The sequence below is a fragment of the Equus przewalskii genome, chromosome 10, assembly GCF_037783145.1.
Source record: "Equus przewalskii isolate Varuska chromosome 10, EquPr2, whole genome shotgun sequence".
Taxonomy (NCBI): Eukaryota; Metazoa; Chordata; class Mammalia; order Perissodactyla; family Equidae; genus Equus; species Equus przewalskii.
Genome location: NC_091840.1, coordinates 60,273,197 through 60,293,674, shown reverse-complemented (window position 1 = coordinate 60,293,674; position 20,478 = coordinate 60,273,197). Strand labels below are relative to the sequence as shown.

The 20,478-nt window shown below is 52.1% G+C and overlaps 1 long non-coding RNA gene across 1 annotated transcript; it reads right to left on the bottom strand.

Moving 5' to 3' along the window:
- Window positions 1-431: 431 nt before the first annotated feature.
- Window positions 432-12,739, bottom strand: LOC139073975 (uncharacterized). Its single transcript, XR_011523221.1, has 2 exons — window positions 9,673-12,739; window positions 432-7,601 (listed from the first exon to the last, which is right to left on the bottom strand). It is a non-coding gene; the product is annotated as an uncharacterized lncRNA (long non-coding RNA).
- Window positions 12,740-20,478: the final 7,739 nt, after the last annotated feature.

The following is a 20,478-nucleotide window of genomic DNA, read 5'->3' as shown; positions in this document are numbered from 1 at the left end:
AGCCCAGATCCAGTCACGCTCTGGAGCTCCCGTTCACAGAGAGCACAGGGACAGGGAAGCACGTCACCACTCTGGGTGTGCGCCTGGCGAGAGGCAGGCCACCTCGCCTGGCTTCTTCAGCCAGCAAAGAGTAAGGGAAGACAGAGGCAGGAGGACCCGAAAGACCACAGAGGCCGCTGACCAAGTGCCACGTGCCGGCCCGGCGGGATCCTGAATTGGCCTGAACTGAACAATCCACCCGGAGAACATTCCTTTATGAGGCAATCGCAGAAACTTACATATGGCTGGATACTTGACGATATTTAGGAGTTCCTGGGAGTGCTTTAGATGTGATTGTGGCTTGTGCTCATGTTAAAGAAGAGCTCTTAGCGACACACACTGCCGAGGAAGTAGGGGTTTGTGTGATGTCTGGAATCTGCTTTGCAATGATCCCTTTTTCTGGGGCAGGGTGACTGCTGGGGCTCAGTGAAGGGCACAGGGAGATCCATCATACTCCTCTGTTCATTTTTGTGCATGTTTGAAATTTTCCTTAAAAAACATTTTTTTTAAAAAAAGCATTCCAGTTTCCCAGCACCCATAGGAAAAGGCCGGATTCTTGTCTCAGCACCTGGCCTCTTCCGCAAGGGTCCTGGGACCCGTCTGCCTCTCCCTCCACCTGCCCCATCTACACCCGTCCCGGTGGACCACTGACCCTTTTCGCAGCAGGCCCCCCAACTGCATGTACTTTCTCTCTTGAACCTCTCTTATTTTTCTCCAGGAGAGGTAAACATTCATGTGGTTCAAAGATGCAGTGCCACATGCGTGTAGGTGATCGTGTCTCTGTGTCTTGTTTCTCCTCCCAGAGTTGTTATGCCTACACAAGTGATTACAAACCCCTGTTCCCTGTCTGCCTCTTGACAGGAAAAGTAGCACAATAGCACGCTGCTGCGCGCCTTGCCTCTCACCTCGCACGCCCTGCAGAGCCTTCCTGACCAGTGCGTGACGTCTCGTTCTCTAACACAGCTGCACAGCAGTCACTTGACCAGTCTCCTCTGACGGACATGTGGGTTCCATCCCCTGGCTCCTCTACTCTTGCAAACAGGGCGGCAGTGAATAACCACGTGCTCGCATCGCCTCCGGGGGTGCCCTACCTCCCGCCCCAGGCCACCTCTGCCACAAATACCCCCCTCCCTTGCACTTCTTTTCCCCAACTTTTTGCCTGTCTGACACCTGTTCATCCTCCAACTTTGGGTTACATATCACTTTATCTGGGAAATACCCTCAGATTAAGATAAATGTGTGCATGCTAAGAAGAAAGGCTCTGGGGTCAGACAGCCTGGAGTTGAATCTCGCCTCTGCCACTTAGGGGGAAGGTTACCTACCCTCTCTGAAGCTATTTCCTCTGCAAAATGCACTTGATGTTAATCTCTCTCTCGTTGGTTTACTGCTGGATTCAATGAGATAATGTATGTGTAGAGTCCTTAGAACACTGCCTGGACCATAGTAATTACTAAATAAATGATGTTACTATTATTGTCATTGCATAGATGGCCTTTTCCTTCAGAATGCCTTTTCTCCAGCCTCCTACATACAAATCACATGGTTAAGGCCTAAATGAGTGCCTCTTAATCTTTGTTTCCTAATCCATTCAACTGAAAATTAGTCTCTCTTTTTTCCATACTCCCCCAATGTCTCAATGTAACAATCGGGAATGCTTTTGGCTGGGAGTAACAGGAAATCCATCCAAAATAGCCTTAGGATATCCGGAGCGTGTGTTTCCCACACAGTGAGAAATTGGGAGATTGGAGCTACAAGGCATTGATTCAGCTACTCAATCAAGTCACTGAAGACCCAGGCAAATTTTTTCCGTCTCCTCCATCATCCTCATTGTGTTGCCTATTGGTCTTTAAAATGGTTGCTTCTTCTCAATCTTTTGGGGAATCTCCATACTGTTTTCCATAGTGGCTGCACCAGTTTGCGTTCCCACCAGCAGTGTACGAGGGTTCCCTTCTCTCCACACCCTCTCCAACACTTGTTATTTCTTGTCTTCTTAATACAGCCATTCTGACCAGTGGGAGGTGATATCTCACTGTAGTTTTAATTTACATTTCCCTAATAATTAATAATGTTGAACAACTTTCCATGTGCGTATTGGCCACCTGTACATCTTCTTTGGAGAAATGTCTGTTCTGATCTTTTGCCCGTTTTTTAATTGGGTTGTTGTTTTGTTGTTGTTGAGATGTATGAATTCTTTATATGTTGTGGATGTTAACCCCTTATTAGATATATGCTTTGCAAATATCTTCTCCCAATTGTCAGGTTGTCTGTTCATTTTGTTGATGGTTTCCTTTGCTGTGCAGAAGCTTTTTAGTTTGATGTAGTCTCATTTGTTTATTTTTTCTTTTGTTTCCCTTGCCTGGTGAGACATGCTATTCGAAAACATGCTTCTAAGACCAGTGTCGAAGAGCATACTGCCTCTGTTTCCTTCTAGCAGTTTTATGGTTTCAGGTCTTACATTCAAGTCTTTAATCCATTTTGAGTCACTTTTTGTGCATGGCATAAGATAATGGTCTACTTTCATTCTTTTGCATGTGGTTGTCCAGTTTTCTCAGCAACATTTTTTTCCCTAAAGATTTTATTTTTCCTTTTTCTTCCCAAAGCCCCCTGGTACATAGTTGTATATTTTAGTTGTGGGTCCTTCTAGTTGCGGCATGTGGGACGCCACCTCAGCATGGCTTGATGAGCAGTGCCACGTCTGTGCCCAGGATCCGAACCAGTGAAACCCTGGTCCACTGAAGCGGAGTGCACGAACTTAACCACTCGGCCAGGGGGCAGGCCCCTCAGCACTATTTAATGAAGAGACTTTCCTTTCTCCATTGTATGTTCTTGGATCCCTTGTCGAAAATTAGCTGTCCATTCTGGGTTTACTTCTGGGCTCTCGATTCTGTCCCATTGATCTGTGTGTCTGTTTTTGTGCCAGTGCCATGCTGTTTTGGTTACTATGGCTTTGTAGTATATTTTGAAATCAGGGAGTGTGATACCTCCAGCTTTGTTCTTTTTTCTCAGGATTTCTCTGGCTATTTGGGGTCTTTTGTTGTTCTATATAAATTTTAGGATTCTTTGTTCTATTTCTGTGAAAACTGTCATTGGGACTTTGATAGGGATTGCACTGAATCTGTAGATTGCTTTAGGTAATATGGACATTTTAACTATGCTAATTCTTCTAATCCAAGAGTACAGACTATCTTTCCATTTCTTTGTGTCTTTGATTTCTTTCAACAATGTTTTATAGTTTTCAGTGTACATATCTTTCACCTCTTTGGTTAAATTTATTCCTAGGTATTTTATGCTTTTTGTTGCAATTGTAAATGGGGTTATATTCTTAATTTCTCTTTCTGTTATTTCATTGTTAGTGTATAGAAACAACCATATGATCCAGGTATTCTGCTGCTGGGTATTTATTCTAAGAACACAAAAACATGAATGTGTGAAGATACATGCACCCCTATGTTCGTCACAGCATTATTCACAATAGCCAAGGCTTGGAAACAACCTAAGTGCCCATCAGCAGATGAATGGATAAAGATGTGGTATATATACACAATGGAATACTATTAAGCTATAAAAAAAGATGAAATATTGCCATTTGTGACAACATGGATGGATCTTGAGGGTATTATGTTAAGCGAATTAAGTCAGATGGAGAAAATCAAATACCGTGTGATCTCACTCATAAGTAGAAGATAAAAACAACAAGAACAAACAAGCATATAGATATAGAGATTAGATTGGTGGTTACCAGACGGGTAGGGGGCAGAGAGGAAGGTGAAAGGGGCAATAGGGCACATGTGTACAGTGATGGATGGTAATTAGTCTTTGGGTGGTGAACATGATGTAGTCTACACAGAAATCGAAATATAATGATGTGCACCTGAAATTTATATAATGTTACAAACCAACGTTACCTCAAAAAAATAAATAAATAAGTAAAAGCAAACTTAAAAAAAAAAGATTGTTGCCTCTTGGTTACAAGATGGCTGCTGTGGCTCTAGCCATCATACCACCTTCAAAACCACAAGGCCACAGGATGTGTGGTCTCAATAAGGATGGCCACAGTATCTTTCCCAGAAGCCTTCTGGCATATTTCTATCATGCAGAACTGGGTCACATGCCCACTCCAAGAAAGGGATTATCTTCTTTGAAATCTAGACATCTCTACTCCATCCCTGCCTAAGATCAGGGTTGTATCAGTAAGAAGGGAAGGTTAACCACAGTGTCTGTTACATTCAGTAGGCACCTCTCCTTGGAAAATGATCCTTTCCCGCCTTTATTGTAGTTTTATCTCCCTTGCTACTGTGGGCTTGCTGAGGGAGGACCCGTTCCCAAGCACACTGTGTCCTCCACAGCACTGAGCAGAGGCCTGTATGCAGTGAAAGCGTTTGTGGCTGTGGGATGGGTGGACAACCTCAAAGCCGCTGTCCGGTCACAGCACATGTTGACTCAGGATCCTCCCTGGGAAGTCTGAGCTCTGCGGGTGACAGTGACACAGCACTGCAATGCCCACCTCTGCCCCCAGCCCCTGGGACTTAGTTTCTTCTCGTGGCTGTGACAGTGGGAATCAGACCACTCCCCCACCTGCCCCCACCCCTCTTTCTTATACTCCCCGACACCCTCCTCCAGAGTGGGAGGATTGAATCACCCTGTGCCTGTATCTGCGTGTGTTGGGTTAACTTGGGTCATGGAAAGTGAGTCATCCTGTTGGATATACTTGGGGAAAAGGGAATTTTGGCCACAAAGGGCTGACAGTATCATAAGCACTCAGCCCAAGCATGGGAGAGGCCAGGCTGTTTGCTGCTTCTGGGAGGTGTGTAAATGAGTCACTTGTCGTGGGCTGGGTCAGGGCACTCCCAGGCTGGAGGATGAGTTCTCCCTCCCCTCACGGGGCCGCTGAGCTGTAACTGGCGGGGAAGTTACTGCCTGGGCCTCAAAGCCGCAGCTGGTTAAGACGTCGTCACCGCATTGAGCCGTGCTTCTCCCCTTCCGGGAGGGAAACAGACAAACGAGCCAGCACTCAGCCAGGCTCAGATCTGTGTCTCAGCTGCAAATGATGCCATCCACAAAAGAAGACAAGAAGATACGCATGGCCGGCTCCCACACTTGGCTGTGGCTCACTTTCCTTGTGGCTGCAGTCCTCCTAACCCTGTGGGCTCCGCCCCGGTGCTGCCCCCTCATTCCTAAGATTCAGGAGATGGGGCAATGCGTGATAGCATGTTTGGCTGAGTGGAGGCTCAGCTTACAAGCCACATTATAGGTCATCAAAATTCAGGGTGTTAAGATATAATAGAATCGAAAGCACTAAAACCAAGCCGGAGGTTATTTTTTATTTTTCCTCGATGACACAGAGGGCACGTCTAGAATTTTTAATGGGGCCTGAGGCTGGTCGTGGTGAGTCCCCATCAGCCAGGGGGGCACAAGCTTGCAGGGGTTCTGGTTATTGGAGCCTGGTGGTCTGGAGTCTGAATTACCAGGAGTTAGCTTAAGCAGTCCATCTTCCCTTCTGTAAGGTCACTTGAGAGCTGGCACGACCTGTCCCTCCCGAGTCTCCGAGGGCCAGGGAACACCTGATCCTGGCTTCTGTCTGGCTCATTTTAGGAACCGCTCTTTGCATGGGGTTTTCACCCTCTGGCCTTGGCCGGGAGTCTAGTAAACTGCTCTCCTGGACGTGGAGGGCAGGAAACTTTGTTGCCCCATTCAGGCAAGCTTTCAACACTGTTCCTTCCGTCTGCATCCCAACGCAGATAAGCTAAGGCGTGTGGAGCAGTCAGGACAGAGCCGGACACGGCTTAGGGCTTGTCAACGGCACACTGTCACCCAGTGTCACGCAAGGCTGCGCACACGTCTGGCCCATGGAGGAACGGTCTGGTGTGGTTGGGCATGGCAGCGTCAGCTCCTTTCTGAGTCTGTCTTGGGCATTGTGTTTCAAAGCATCGCTTCTCTCCGCTCTCCCACGCAGCTGGCATGGGCAGATGGGCTGGGGAGGGCTGTCCCTTCACGGGTGTCACCCTCTTCTCTCCCTAAAAGGCCAAGACAGAATCCAGCTGGGGCCCAGAGGGAAGCAGGCACAGACCCATGTTAACGAAGGGATCCCTTTTCCAATTGCTTCCTGTGGTCGGCTGCTCATCTCCACGTGAGGCTGTGTGCCGAGCCTGGCCAGGGGGCCCTGTGTGGCCCTGCATCTATCACAGTTGTAGGAGAGAGGGTGACTAGTTTTCATATGCCTTTGTTCTCCACACACCTACAGTTTCCTCTACATTGTGAGGTCCTTAGAGGCCCCACTGTCTCATCCGGTAACATAACAGATGCTCAATAAATGTTGAATCGACATTAAATTTAACTGTGTATTGTATGGCGGTTCCTCCAAAAATTAAAAATAGAATTACCATATGATCCAGCAATTCCACTCTTAGATACATACCCAGAAGAATTGAAAGCAGGGACATGAATAGATGTCTGTACACCCATGTTCATAGCAGCATTATTCGCTACAGCCAAAAGGTGAAAGCAACCTGTGTCTCTTGACGGATGAATGGATAACAAAATGTGCTATGTCCACACAGTGGAGTATTATTCAGCCTTGAAAAGGAATGAAATTCTGACACACGCTCCAACACGGATGAAACTTGAGGACATTATGCTGAGCTAAATGAGCCAGTCACAAAAGGACAAATTCTGCAGGATTCCACTTATATGAGGTACTTCCAGTCGTGAGTTCATAGAGACAGAAAGTAGAAGGGTGGGTGCCAGGGGCCGGGGTGGGCAGGGAGTTAGTGTTTAATGGAGACAAAGTTTCAGTTTTACAAGATGAAAGTTCTAGAGACGGATGGTGGTGATGGCTGCACAACAGAACCAGTTAATTTAATTTAATTTAATCAGTTAATTTAATTTTTTAAATTAATTAAAAAGTTAGCCAAGTATTTCTAAATGCCACATTGTTTTGGTGCAGCTTTATGTAGAGACTTCAATCTGATACAAACGTGACTAGAAAAGAAGATTCATCTTACTGTTTTGGGGGATTTTTTGCGGTAACATTGGTTTGTAACGTTATATAAACCTCAGGTGTACATTGTTATATTTCGATTTCTGTGTAGATTACATCGTGTCCACCACCCACAGACTAATTACCATCTGTCACCACACACCTGTGCCTGTCACCCCATCCCCCATCCTCCCTCCCGCTGACGTCTCATTGGGCGTACGATAGAGGCCTCGCTCTTTCTGGCTCGTCCAATCCTTGGTCCTCCTGCCGGCAGGCTGCCCTGCTGCAAGCGAACCCTCAGGTTTCTTCCAAGGGTCCCGAGGAGCCTGTGCGGAGCCGCATGTCCAGGGCTGAGAAAGCTGGCACACGCACCTCCCGGCGGGGGCGGGACACCGCTGCTGGCTGGGGCGGACGTCACCGGGCCTGTGTGGTGAAGGGCCTCTCTGCGCTGGCTCAGCTCAGTCTCGCTGCAGAGAGGGACTAGCCGGCTTGCTCTGCTTCTGGAAGCACCAGAAAAATCTGCTTCCCGTGCCCACTGCTAGCCACGGATTCTCTGCCTTCTGCCCTCAGGAGCGAAATAAAGAGGCTGGGGAGCAAGCAGAAACAGGTGAGGGTGCTGACCTCACTCAGCCGCGCTCAGCGGGAGGCCCGTTTGGAGCGGGAACCCTGCCCCGCCCTTTCTCCATTCAGCACCAAAGTCACAAACAAGCCCTTGGCCGGGGTCCTAACGAGCTTCTGTCGAGCACAGCCTGCGCTTTCGACACAGAAACACAATTAGACATGCACAAGTGGCCTGGGAAGCACGAGGCGGCGCACTGGGCACCCGCTTCGCTCCGAGGACCGCCCCTGCCCGGGCTTGCTTGGAAACAGGTTTTGGGGTCTTTAGGGTCCCTAATGGCTAATAACTCAGAGAGAACATTGTGTTCCAGCCCTCGGCCCGTCCAGGTCCCCAAGGCGGCAAGAGACAAGTGTGTGAGTGTGGGTGTGAGGGTGTAAGAGTGTGTGTGTCGATGCTTCAGGGTGCAGATGCTGGAGTTACACATGTTGGTGTTAAGATCAGCGTTCCCCTCTGGCAGCCTGTGACGTTGGGAAGGTTACCTGTTCTTAGGGCCTCAGTCTTGTGGCCTGTAAAACCAGGGTGACAACAGAGACCTCTCCCTGGGTGGGCGGGGCTAAAGGAGGTGCTGCAGGCAAAGCCTTGGCTGTGGTTCGGACCCATCCAGCCCGGGCTACTGTTAACAGAACAGGCTTTACAGATTTTAGTCTGTTTAAGAAACTATTTTCTTTCTTTTTTTCTTTTAAATTAATTAATTATTATTTTTGTGTGTGTGTGTGGGAGATTAGTCCTGAGCTAACATCTGCCACCATCCTCCTCTTTCGGCTGAGGGAGACGAGCCCTGAGCTAACATCCATGCCCATCTTCCTCTGCTTTATATGTGGGACGCCTATCACAGCATGGCTTTTGCCAAGCGGTGCCATGTCCGCACTCGGGATCCGAACCGGCGAACCCCGGGATGCCAAAGCAGAACGTGCGCACTTAACCGCTGCAACACCCAACCGGCCCCTAACAAGCCATTTTCAAATTTGTATTTGTAAATGCCACTCAGAAGCTGGCTGTGAAAACAGAAAGCAGCCTGTGCCCCCACAGAGCCCGGGGACAGCTGGATGCTGAGAAAACGATTCTGGGTGGGGTCAGCGTGACGCGGGAGCATTTGGTGCAAACCAGGAGGCAGCTGTGCTTGCTTTCAGGTCTGTTCGCTCCTAATTTTTGTTAGCTTTTTTTCTTGAGAAGAAAGGCTGTTTCTGTGGCCTGGAGACAGTAGGGTATGGATTGTAGTCCACCGAAGGCTGTAATGAAGAGTGGAGTCTGCTGTGCATTCGTTTGTCCCTCTACCAAATCCATGATTCTCTAGCTATGAGGATGGAATCCCACATCAGACGAACTGGAGCCAGAGTGAACAAGCAACCCCCAAAGACATTTACTACCTATTGTCTCACAGAATTGGAAAGAACAAAGATGGATCTCCCAGCCTCGGTCAGAGCTGGATCCAGGCCTCAGATCTCGTCTCAGTCTCTTTCCTTCCCCTCTTCATTCTCGGCAGCTTCAAGTGCACGTGGGGAACACTCAGATCATGATTTCAGACTAAGAGGGAGCCTCTCTCTCTTCCAGAGCCCACAGACTGAATTTTGTGGAGGGATTCTGATGGCCTCCATAATTCTGGGCAGGGAAATGGGGCACCAGAGTTGGCCAGACCTGGGTCCCATGCTAACCCTGCAGCCAGAGGATAAAGTGACCACAGCCCCGCACGACCCATGTCGGTAGGTGAGGGCGTGTGGCAGACAGAGCTGTCTACACCAGCGCTCGGAGGGAGAGGTGTGGACAGCCTCTGAGCACTCGGGGCGAGCAGCTGATGCAGACTTTTTCCTGGCCCTTCACCCAGTGTGCTTAAAAGGGCCAGTCTGGCACGTGGCAAGGGGTCAGCCTGCTTCCTTGCATTCAAAAGCTGAGAAGTTTCTAACTATTCTTCAACCAAACCACAAGAGTGAGGACTAAGTGCCCCCAAGTGGGGCCAACTGTGCGGCACTGTGGTGGCAGCTCCCGTGACGCTGTCTCCTGCCTGACACCCAGAGTCCCCTCCCCACCAAGTGGGACTGACCTGGGACCATGAGATACGGCAGAAACGACTTCCAGGCTCCATCACACAGACGCTGCGGCTCTGCCTTGCTCTCCTTGGGTCACCCGCCGGGGAAGCCAGTGCTCTGGAGGAGCCACTCGGTGAGGAGCTGAGCCTCCCCCCAGCAGCCGGCCTAGCCGCCAGGCACGTGGGTGAGCCGCCTTGGAAGTGGCTCCTCCGCCCAGGTTGATCCTGCGGCAGATGCAGCCCTTGCTGACTCCTGGCTGCAACCTCCTGCGGGGCCCTGAGCCAGCGCCGCCTGGCTGAGCCCCTCCTGAGTCCCGACCACAGGGTCCGTCGGAGGCAGTCAATGTTCCTTTTGCTGCAAGCCTCTCAGCTGGGGGTAGCCTGTGACGCAGCAGGAGATAACGATACGAGCAGGTTGTGGCCTCTTGCCCACCTCCCAGGGACAGAGTCACATGAACAGTTTCCTTGGGTCAGTTTCAAAGCACTTCTCAATGATCCTCTCAGTGATTGTTACAAAATTTAGATCTCACAAATGGAGTCACGCTGATACCACAGGGCTTTTCCTACTGTCTCAACACTGCGAGTTTGCAGATTTGAAACGCTATGTTAACACTTGTAACTCCCGCTTCTGTATTAGACGTGGGCGGCGTCGAGCTTCGCCCAGGACAGAGGCCTTCAAAGACCTGCCCCTCGCCTTCCGTGTGGCTGAGAGCAAGTGCGGCGCTGGCCGTGCAATCGCGCTGGTGACACGCAGCAAGAGTGCCTGGGTTCTGAACCCAGCAAAGCCTTCCGAGGGGGCTTCTGGCTGAAGCATGGCCCTGGCAAGTGAGCCAGAATTCAAGGAAGTCCAACTGTGGGCCATTGGAATCAGCGTGGTTGATTCAAGAGGCAGACCCTGCACAGGGTCCTCAAGGGCCGCCCCCCAGGACGGCTGAAACACCCCCAGCACCTCCTGCCCGGGGCCCCCACATGGCTCGCCAGGGCTCCTGGGCACTGGGCACTGGGAAAAGCGCACCCACCTGCTTTTCCATGGATCTCCCTCTCTGCTACAAACCCTCAGCTGCTTAGGGGTCGACGCCTGGGTCCCTCCCACAGAGGACCTGGTGCCAGGCACATTTTTGATCCTGCCCTTGATGGTCCAGTCATTACCATCCATCATAAGCCCTTCTGGGAAACTGTCCAAATCCTCCAGCCCCTTCTCACCCATCGCTAGACTCCAATAACTAGAAGAAACGCCACACCATTTACTGTGTGCTCAGCATACCAGCCAGGACTCTGCAAGGCACAGAAAACCCAACTCAGACGGGCTCACGTGACCCACTGGCCCAGGGCTCAAGCAGCGTCCTCAGGATGCTCGCTGGCTCCTGCACCTTCCGTCTCTGGTTCCCTTGGAGTGTCGGCCCCAGCAGTCCTCTGAGGCAGGGCAGGGCAACATGAACAACAGCCCCCCAGGGCCACGGGGCTGGGGAGAGGTACTCCCCCGGAGGAAGCAGGACTGCCAGGGAGACTCATTTGAAAAACAGCAACAGTCCACTTCCATCAGCACACTCTTAATATTCCCTTTTACTGTCAGGTCCACGCTGTCTTTCCAGGAGACTTTTAGACTCCTCAAGGCTAGCATCCATGCCTTATGTTCCTTATAGCAGAGCCTAAATAGAAATGGTCTCCTTGTCCTCTCTGCTTGCATACCTTCTGTGACAGGGAGCTCATTACATCCAGAAGTCATTCCTTTTGTGGAATCGGTCTCCTCTTTGTGACTGTCACCCACAGGGCCAGTTCTGCCTAATGTCAAAGAACACGAGTCACCGGTCACCATGTTCCCTCCTCCCTCCTGTAAGTCTCTGACGGATGGACTGGGTACACAGTGCTGCTGTCCAGTGGAGGTGCTGTGTTCTGTCTCCTGGCATCGCGCAGAGCTCCTTCACCCCAAATCAGGCTCAGCTGCCTTTGTGGAAACGCTGCCGTCTCATCTTCCCTCGCCCAAAATAGCCAATTCCTTACCGGGGGACCCAAGGTGGTGGGGGGCAGAGACAGGGATGTGGTAAGCCATCCAGACATGCTTGGTTTGGAAACATTCCTGGAAAGGTCAACATTGACATCAGCCAAACATTAGGCAAAGCACTTCCAGCTGGCCGTCAGCCAGGGTAAACAGAATGGTGAGGAAAGTCAAAGCAGCGTCCAGCGAACCACAGACAATCAGTCGTGAACAAATGCTTCCTCTGGGGAGTATGACTTTCTTGTAAAGGAATTTGTAGTTGTTTGCAGATGACATCAATGCCCTCCATCCCATTTCACGTCAGATTTGGGTGACATCCAGCTGGACCCTGTCCGGGTCACGTTAAATGGGTGGCTCTTTTCAGATAATTGTTTCCTTCTCACAATTGCATGAGCAATCTCAAAGTTGAAAGACAAGCAGTGCAATTTTGAGGTGTCTGCCCTCATTTTCAGTCACGTCGTTGGTCCCCAGGCCTGGCAGTCCCCATGTGATGCGTCTTCTGCCAGGTGGCACACTGCTGCATCCATCTAAGCAGGGACATGGTCACTGCACCCCTGCTTTCGGATCACCCTTCCCCAGCCACCTCCTCAGCCCCCAGGCAGGGTGACAGAGCACAGGAACCTCGTCTCCCCTGGGTCTCTCCATCACTCTCCTCTGGTGCTGCCCACCTGAAAGGACAACTTGCATTTGCCACACTGCCAAGGGCTCTCAGTGACACAGCTGAGGAAACGACGCGGTTTTCTGGGAGCCACTTATAATGCTCCACGGTCTTTTCCCGGTTCTCCACTGCTCTCACGGCCCCTGTGCTGGTGGCCTTGCCGTACTCCGGCTGGCTGAGGGAGGTGTGCCACATGTGCCCTCGTCTGGGCCGTCCCCACTGTGTGGGTGAAGGGGCAACCGGCACGGCACATGCTCAGGGCTCATCTGAGTAGAGGAGTGTGCACTTGACCAGAGCGAGGGGTTGGAGGGCAAGGTCGTGGGAGCAAGGGGGCGGGGAGAGTGCCGATTTCTCCTGAAAGATCCTTAGCTCTATTGGAATTCCTAACCAAAGCTGGAGTACCCCTCGGCCTCCAGGGTTCCGAGGGATTCTGGGATTCTCCGGAGGACAGACTTCGGGAGGACAGATGGGAAGCTCAGAGGCTGGGCTCAGTCCTGCCTCGCCTCGCTCCTGGGCGTGAAGGAGGGGCTGCCGGACCAGGTTCTCAGGAGGTGACTGGAAGGCTGCCTGCATCACAGTCCCCTGGAGAGAATGGGCCTCCTGAATCAGGATGGCTAGGGGTGGGGCCCAGGTGTTTCTCACACTCATCAGACACTTGCTACTCAAAGTGGGGGCCCTGGGCCAGCAGCATGGGCATCACCTGGGAGTTCGTTAGAAATGCAGACTGTTGGGCCCACCCCAGGCCTACTCAATTCGGTCTGTATTTCAACCTACAAGAAGCAGAGCGCTGGAGTCTGAGAATCACAGCCCCGGCTCAGGGGAGGCCATCTCTAAGAAGGCCTTTCAGAAGTTGACATTCTGCTGAATCTGGAATCCAGAGCTAAGTCCTAGCATACTTTGTGATTCAGAACCCTGAACCAATCCAGGTTCAATGTAGAAACACGCTTTGAACAAAGCGGGTGTAGCGGATAGAACTATGGCCCCCCAAAGTCACATCACATCCCAGCACCTGTGAAGGTGACCTTATTTGGAAGCAGGGTCTTCACAGATGTAATGAAGGATCTTGAGATGAGATCATCGTGGATCCGAGTGGATCCTAAATCCAACGACAGCGTCCTTATTAGAGACAGAAGGGGAGACACAGACACACAGAGGAGAAGCCATGTGAAGACGGAGGGAGAGACGGGAGCTGTGTGGCCACAAACCAAGGAATGTCGGGAGCCACCAGGAGCTGGAAGAGGCAAAGAAGGGCCCTCCCCTAGAGCCATGGGAGGGAGTGCAGGCCTGCCTGCGCCTTGACTTCACACTTCTGGAGCCCAGGACCGTGGGAGAACGAATCGGCGTCACTGAGAGCCGCCCAGTTTGCGGCAATTTATTAGGGCAGCCCTAGGAAATTCAAACAGTCGCCTTTTCCAACTCTGGAAGAAAAGAATGGCCAAAAGTGACTTAAGCAAGAAGCAATGACCTGGCGATCCTGAGTGACAGCAGTCTCAGCTTCGTTCCCAGAGTGAGCTGCCCCTCCTCTGCATTTCCTTATTTCTTTTTCATGCTCCACGAACTCCAAGTACAGTCGAGGCCTGGCACCTGGTCTTGTGTGGCCCGCTGACCCCCCAGAGCATCAAAGCCCCAGAACGGAGCCCTCCTGCTCCCGGACACAGCGCCGCGCTCTTCCGGAGCCCGCCTCGTTCGGGAACTGTTTAAGGCAGTTACGACACAGCGAAACCGAGCCATATTTTAACTGCTAAATGCCACTTCGAGACAGACTTTATTTAACAAGTCCTTTGTCAAATGATCCCACAAGGGCGGAGTTTGCTAAGCTTAGATGATCACATATTAGGTTAATTTAAAGCAAGATATATTAGTGCTAGATTTGAACGGATAGGAACTCTAAAGGCTCTGGGGCTTTTGGATAATTTCATTGTTTGCCTTTAAAGTGCTTTCGGGATTCAAAGATAAAGATTCAGGCAGTAGTTCTCAACTCTCACTCACCTTAGAATCGTTTTGGGGAGCTTAAAAATAATAATGGCAGTGTTTCAGCCTCTCCCCCATCAGTAAATCTCGGGGGGCGCGTGGGGACACACTGCCCTTGTCTGGTAGCGCCCACCTTCCCAGCTCTGTGGAAGCCCCTGTGCCAGCCTCTGCCCCCAGCCTCTCCTGCAGCTGGGGTGTGGGCAGGTGTCCAGGGCAGGCCAAGCAGACATGTTCACCCTGGCCTCTGAGTTGGGGGCTGTGATGCCAAGGAGTGGGGACACCCAGGATCCATTCCCAAGTGAGTGGCCCGGGCTTCCCAGGCAGGATTCGGTGCTGACAGTGATAAGCTGAGAACAGGGGCTCAGAGAGGTCTAGTGACCTTTCCAGAGTTCCAGAGCTAAAGACCAGCAGAGGGGGTCGAACCTGGCCTCTCTGGCTCCGGAGCAGCTGAGGTGCCACCCTAGACCAGCTCAGAGCTGGGCCTTGGGCATTGTTCTGGACTATGTGGCCCTCAGGCCCAGCTCACTGACCCTCCCGGAGTTTCTGTGAGCAACCAAACGTGCCTTTTTTAAAAAATCAAATGTAACGTTTTATCTACTCATCCATACTTACAGGAAAGTTCACTGACCCTAAGTGTGAAGCTCAACGGATTTTGACAAAGTGAACACACCCGAGTCACCAGAAGGCAGATCAGGCAGCAGGACGCAGCCCACGGCCGGAGCCTCCCCAGTGCTCCCACTGGAAGCCGTGGCTGCCGGGTTCCCGGTGGCTTCGCCCGTCTCTGAGCTTTATGGGAAGGGAGGCACCAGCGTGCACCCTTTCTCCCTGGCTCCTTCCACTCCGCGTCCTGTTGGTGAGATTCACGCTGTGGGGTGTGGCTGAGGTCTCTCCATCCTGCCTGCTGGGCGGCGGGAATGCCCCACAGTGGGCTTCCCTCTCTGTGATGGACGGCATTTGGTGTTTCCAGTTTGGGGCTGTGACAGACAAAGGGTGCTGCTGGGAATATGCTTGTGCCCGTCTTTTGGCGGCTAAGGTGTACATCGACATCCTCTTAAGAAACGCCTTCCTGCTTAACTTAGCGGGGCTGGTTTACGTTGCTTACAGCCAAGCACCTTGATCAATGCAGTTTATAGACACTGCTATTACCCCCATTTTACAGATGAGAAAACCGAGGCTCAGAGAGGTTCAGCCCATCGCCCAAGGTCACACAGCTGGGGTGTAACAGAGCACCAGAGCAGGGATTTGGCCCAGAGCCTGCCCTCATAGCCGCTAGTTCAAGGACACGTGTGTGTCTCAGCGGCCCTCCGCTCCGGCCTGTACTGTGCGGCGCTTATATTAACACCCACGCCCTGGATGAGGCTGGTGGGGCCTGGAGGGAGTGGGGCAGAGAACTTCTGGCCCCCATGCTGTTGCCCAGGCTTCCAGAGGAGAGGATCATGGGAGACGGCATGGGAGACGGAGGCCCCTCCCGCGAGCAGGGCACAGCCTGGCCTCGAGATTTGCCCTCTACCTCTCACGTGACTCCTAAGCACGGAAATGCCATCTCCTATGGCAGGTGCGCATGCCTGCACTGTGGCCCAGTCCCACGCACCACCTGGCAGGCCCTGCCAGGGAGCGGTCCCCACCCACTTACCACCACAAATAGCAGGACAACATATGGTGGCAGAAGGGAGGGCCTGGAAGGTGGTGCTTCTGCTGAAGGACCCAATCAACGGATTGCCCCAGGACTCACTGGAGTGGGCGTCACTTCCCTGCAAGTGGAGGAGTGGGTGAGAGGCCAGGCTCATACACAGAGTTCTCTCCTGGGGACGGGCCACGGGCCCTCCACTGGAATGCCCTGCAAATAGCACCTGAGTCAGGTTCACTCCCCCAGAAACCAGGGCTCGGGGCCCGGGAGGCCCAGGAGCGGGCACAGAGGTGAGGGGTCACTGGCAGCACGTGGTTGCTGAGGCCAGCTGTGCTGCCCTTGGGTGTGCAGTCTGGACCTCAGTAATGCCCTTCCTGGGGCTGACAGTAGGGCACAGAGGTGCTCATACGAGGCTGCAGGTACAAAGTGTGGTCTCTGACCAGCAGCAGCAACAGCTGAGAACTTGCTAGAAATGCAAATTTTCAACTTCCTACTGACTCAGAGGCTCTGCAGGTGGGGCTCAGCATTCTGTGTTGAAGACCCTCTGAGCAATTCTGACACATGCTCAGGTTTGAAAGCTGCTGACATAGGGCGACCGTATGAATCAGTCCCCTCTTACAGCTGAGGAGAAGGAGACACTGAAGGGTTAGGCCAGGTGCCCAAAGTTACAGTTAGTAAGAGGGACAACAGTAGCTAACATTAGGTCCAGCTATGAATAACAGAAACAAAACCTCAAAGAACCAGAGACGAAACAAAATAGTTTATTTTTCCTTCAAGGTCCAACGTGGCTGCTGGAGCTCCGCCATTATGTCCACATTCCAGGCAGCAAAAAGGAGGAATATTATGCCCTGTGCCTTTAAGGATACTTCCTAAAATTTTGTATTTGACTTCCGCTCACATCCCATTGGCCACAACTTAGTCAATTGCTTCACCTAGCAAGAAGAGAGGCTGAGAAAATGAAGTCTTTGTTCTAAGTGGCCATGCACGCAGGTAAAACTTGAGGTTCGACTGCTGTGGAAGAACATAGATATTCGTGGCCAACAAGACAGTGTCTGCCCCTAAGGGTGCAGCTGGGAATCAAAGCTAGAGCTGATCATTTTGGCATCTGAAGTTATGTTTTTGTCTATGTGTTGTCTTGTCTTCCCCTTTTAGAAGTCTTACAAAGACCAAGACTTCTTTTTCTTTTCTTTCTTTCTTTTTTTTTTTTTTGTGAGGAAGATTGGCCCTGAGCTAACGTCTGTGCCAATCTTCCTCCATTTTGTATGTGGGATGCAGCCACAGCGTGGCTTGATGAACGGTATATAGGTCCGCCTGCCCAAGATCCGAACCCGGGACCCCCAGGCTGCTGAAGCACAGCACGCCAAGCTAACTATTCCGCCACCTGGCTGACCCCAAGACCAAGCCTGCTTGAAAGTCTTGCTCCCTGCTGTGTTGCCGGCACCTTGAACAGCGCACGGCATGCAGTAGCTCAAAGCAGGAGATCAAAAGTCATCCTTGAACGGAAATATTTAAATCAGATAAACACGTACAGGAACTTCGTGCAGACGCGGCCCAGGCAGGGCCTCCAGGTGCGGCTGCGGCCGGTTCTGCAGCTCCGGCCCGGCCGCCCCGCCTCAGGCCTTCTCCCTCCGCCCTGCAGAGCCGGCACGCAGGGGCCTCCGGGCAGCGGCGGGGCTGGGCGCTGCTCCTCCACCCGCCAGCCCTCTCTGGGCTCCTCCAGGCAAGGCCCCTCCGAGCTGAGCCGGCGCACCCACCACAACCTCCCAAGTCCCCCTGAGTGATGCGGGGTCGATGAGCCAAGGAGTCGAAAGAAAGATTTCTTAGACTCTTAAGATCTGGCAGTAGTGCTCTTTTATGTAGAGAATAGTGTAGAATAGCATGGGGACCGGACCCATGGGCAGTCAGAGCTTCTGCTGCCGCTTCTGCTGTCCCCGCTGGCATGGGGACAGGACCCATGGGCAGGCAGAGCTGGTGCGTGGGGACAAGACCCATGGGCAGTCAGAGCTCCTGCTGCTGCCCCGAGTTGAGGGTTAGGGCTAATTTTATAAGGCATGGGTATGTGAATCATTTCTTTACAAGACAAAGGAAAGAACATGAAAAAAAAAAGAGTTAAAATGGTATCACTGCAGGTGGGGTCTGGTCGTTGGGTGATCCCATGACTTTTAGACAAGAATCAAATCGGATTAAGTAAAGGTCAGAAGCCACCACCCTAAATCAGTTACATGAGATTGCCAGACAGCAACCAACTTAAGTTCTTGCCTCTGGCATTAAGAGTTTCTAGAGATAAGGCCATCCCCCTTCTTCCTTGCACACAGAGGGAGGCATCTTTACAGATAGAGGTTTCCCTTAGAAATGTAAATCTTTCCCAACAAAGGGACAAGCAAGCAAATTCCACTCCTTGGAGCCTGCTTCTCATCTGTAGTTTTAAAAATAACCAGCCTAAAATCCTCATCATGAGGAGCAAGGCTGCCGTTTGGCCACAGACAAATGGGCCTCATGGAGACGCCAGCAGCCTGCCCAGAGGGGAGCAGACCACGGCCCCCGCCGGCCGCGCTGTCGCCACTGCCCTCGGCAGAGAGGAAACGAATTTCACGGGGTTTTTCGGAGTGAACCGAATCTTTAGAAAGAACTCTCACTTTTCTCTACGCATAGAGAAGTCTGCGGGGGCTCATTTTATTATTGATAACGTGGGCCTAGTCCGCTCAGGAATCTCATCTGTCCCGCCAACCTCCCTCCCGGGGCTGCGGCGAGCAGCAGGCGGAGCCCAGGCGCTCGGGAAGCCCTGCGGCCCAGCCCCGAGCGCTCCTGCGCCGCCGCCCCCTCTGCGACCCAGAGCCCCTCCGCGACCCATTCCTCCGCTCCAAAAGCGCGGCACCTCACCTGTCTTGCTCACAGCTGCATCCCCTGTGTCTAGAACAGTGTCAGGCACTGAGTAGAGATAAATGTATGTTGATTGAGTGACTGCTTGGGAGTTTCATTTGGGGAACAAGGGAGAAAGTAATTGGTTAACAAATTGAGTAATGAGTTTAGCATTAGCTAAGTATCTGGCACAGGTGTTGTGGAGCAGTGCTTGGAGTACCTGGAGTCCCTAAGTACCTGGAACAGTACCTAGAGCACCTTGAGAAGTACCTGGAGTCCCTAAGTACCTGGAGTAGGACCTAGAGTACCTGGAGTCCCCAAGTACCTGGAGCACCTGGAGAAGTACCTGGAGTTCCTAAGCATCTGGAGTACCTGAAGTCCCTAAGGACCTAGAGTAGGGCCTGGACTACCTGCAGTCCATAAGTACCTGGAGCAGGACCTGGAGTCCCCAGGTACCTGGAGTAGGACCTGGAGTACCTAAAGTCCTAAGGACCTGGAGTAGGGCCTGGAGTACCTGCAGTCCCTAAGTACCTGGAGCAGTACCTGGAGCACCTGGAGAAGTACCTGGAGTTCCTAAGCACCTGGAGCAGGACCCGGAGTACCTGGAGTCCCTAAGTACCTGGAGCACCTGGAGAAGTACCTGGAGTTCCTAAGCACCTGGAGTAGGACCCGGAGCACCTGGAGTCCCTAAGTACCTGGAGTAGGACCTGAAGTACCTGGAGTACCTTGAGAAGTACCTGGAGTCCCTAAGTACCTGGAGTAGGACCTGGAGTACCTGAAGTCCCTAAGGACCTGGAGTAGGGCCTGGACTACCTGCAGTCCATAAGTACCTGGAGCACTACCTGGAGTCCCCAGGTACCTGGAGTAGGACCTGGAGTACCTGGAGTCCCCAAGTACCTGGAGCACCTGGAGAAGTACCTGGAGTTCCTAAGCACCTGGAGCAGGAGTTTGATGCTGAGAGTCTTTGATGCTCAGGAAGCTTACAGGTTAGTAGGGGGAGCAACTAATTTGCAGTAGTCAAATAACCGCCACCAATGAGTAGGGTGTCGAATAGCAGTAGTGTGGTGAGAAATACAGCGAGGGCTGTGGGAGGGCACGCGATAGTGGAGACAGCAAGCAGTCTCCTTAGGAGCCGGGCACCAGATGGACCATCCCCGTCACCTCCGGGTAGGCACAGCTGTGCTCTGTCTTTCTAACTCTGTCAAGTCCTCCTCTGATCCTTCTGCAGAGCGGCCCGCCCCTCCCAGCAGCAGCTCTGTGTTGCAGGCCTGGTGTGGCTGCAGCCCTCTGCTCTGGGGCCTGGCTTTGAGCTCCTTGCTGTGTGGAAGATGGGCCTGCCATCATCCCAACCGATTCTGTGCCAGCCACAGCTGGCCAGGGTCCAGGCTGCACACAGCACAAAGAAAGTGCTCTGCAGGGCGCAGCGAGTGAGGACTGGCTCCTGACGAGGGGAGGCGACACTTGGACTGGACCTGCATTTTAGGAGTTTCAAACGCTCCTGAAAATTTTTCTTTGGATTTTCTCTGTCTCATTCTCACTATATAAGCCTTGTTACAGCCTCCAGGATCCAGTTCCAGGGATGTCAGTCTGGCTAATAAAACCTTGAGTACTCTGTCTTCAGGGGATGCCCTGAAGAGTGTGTTCCAAGGAAGCTCTGAACGACAAGTGGAAAACCTGCCAGGCCATGTCCCGTGAGTAGTTTTGTTACTA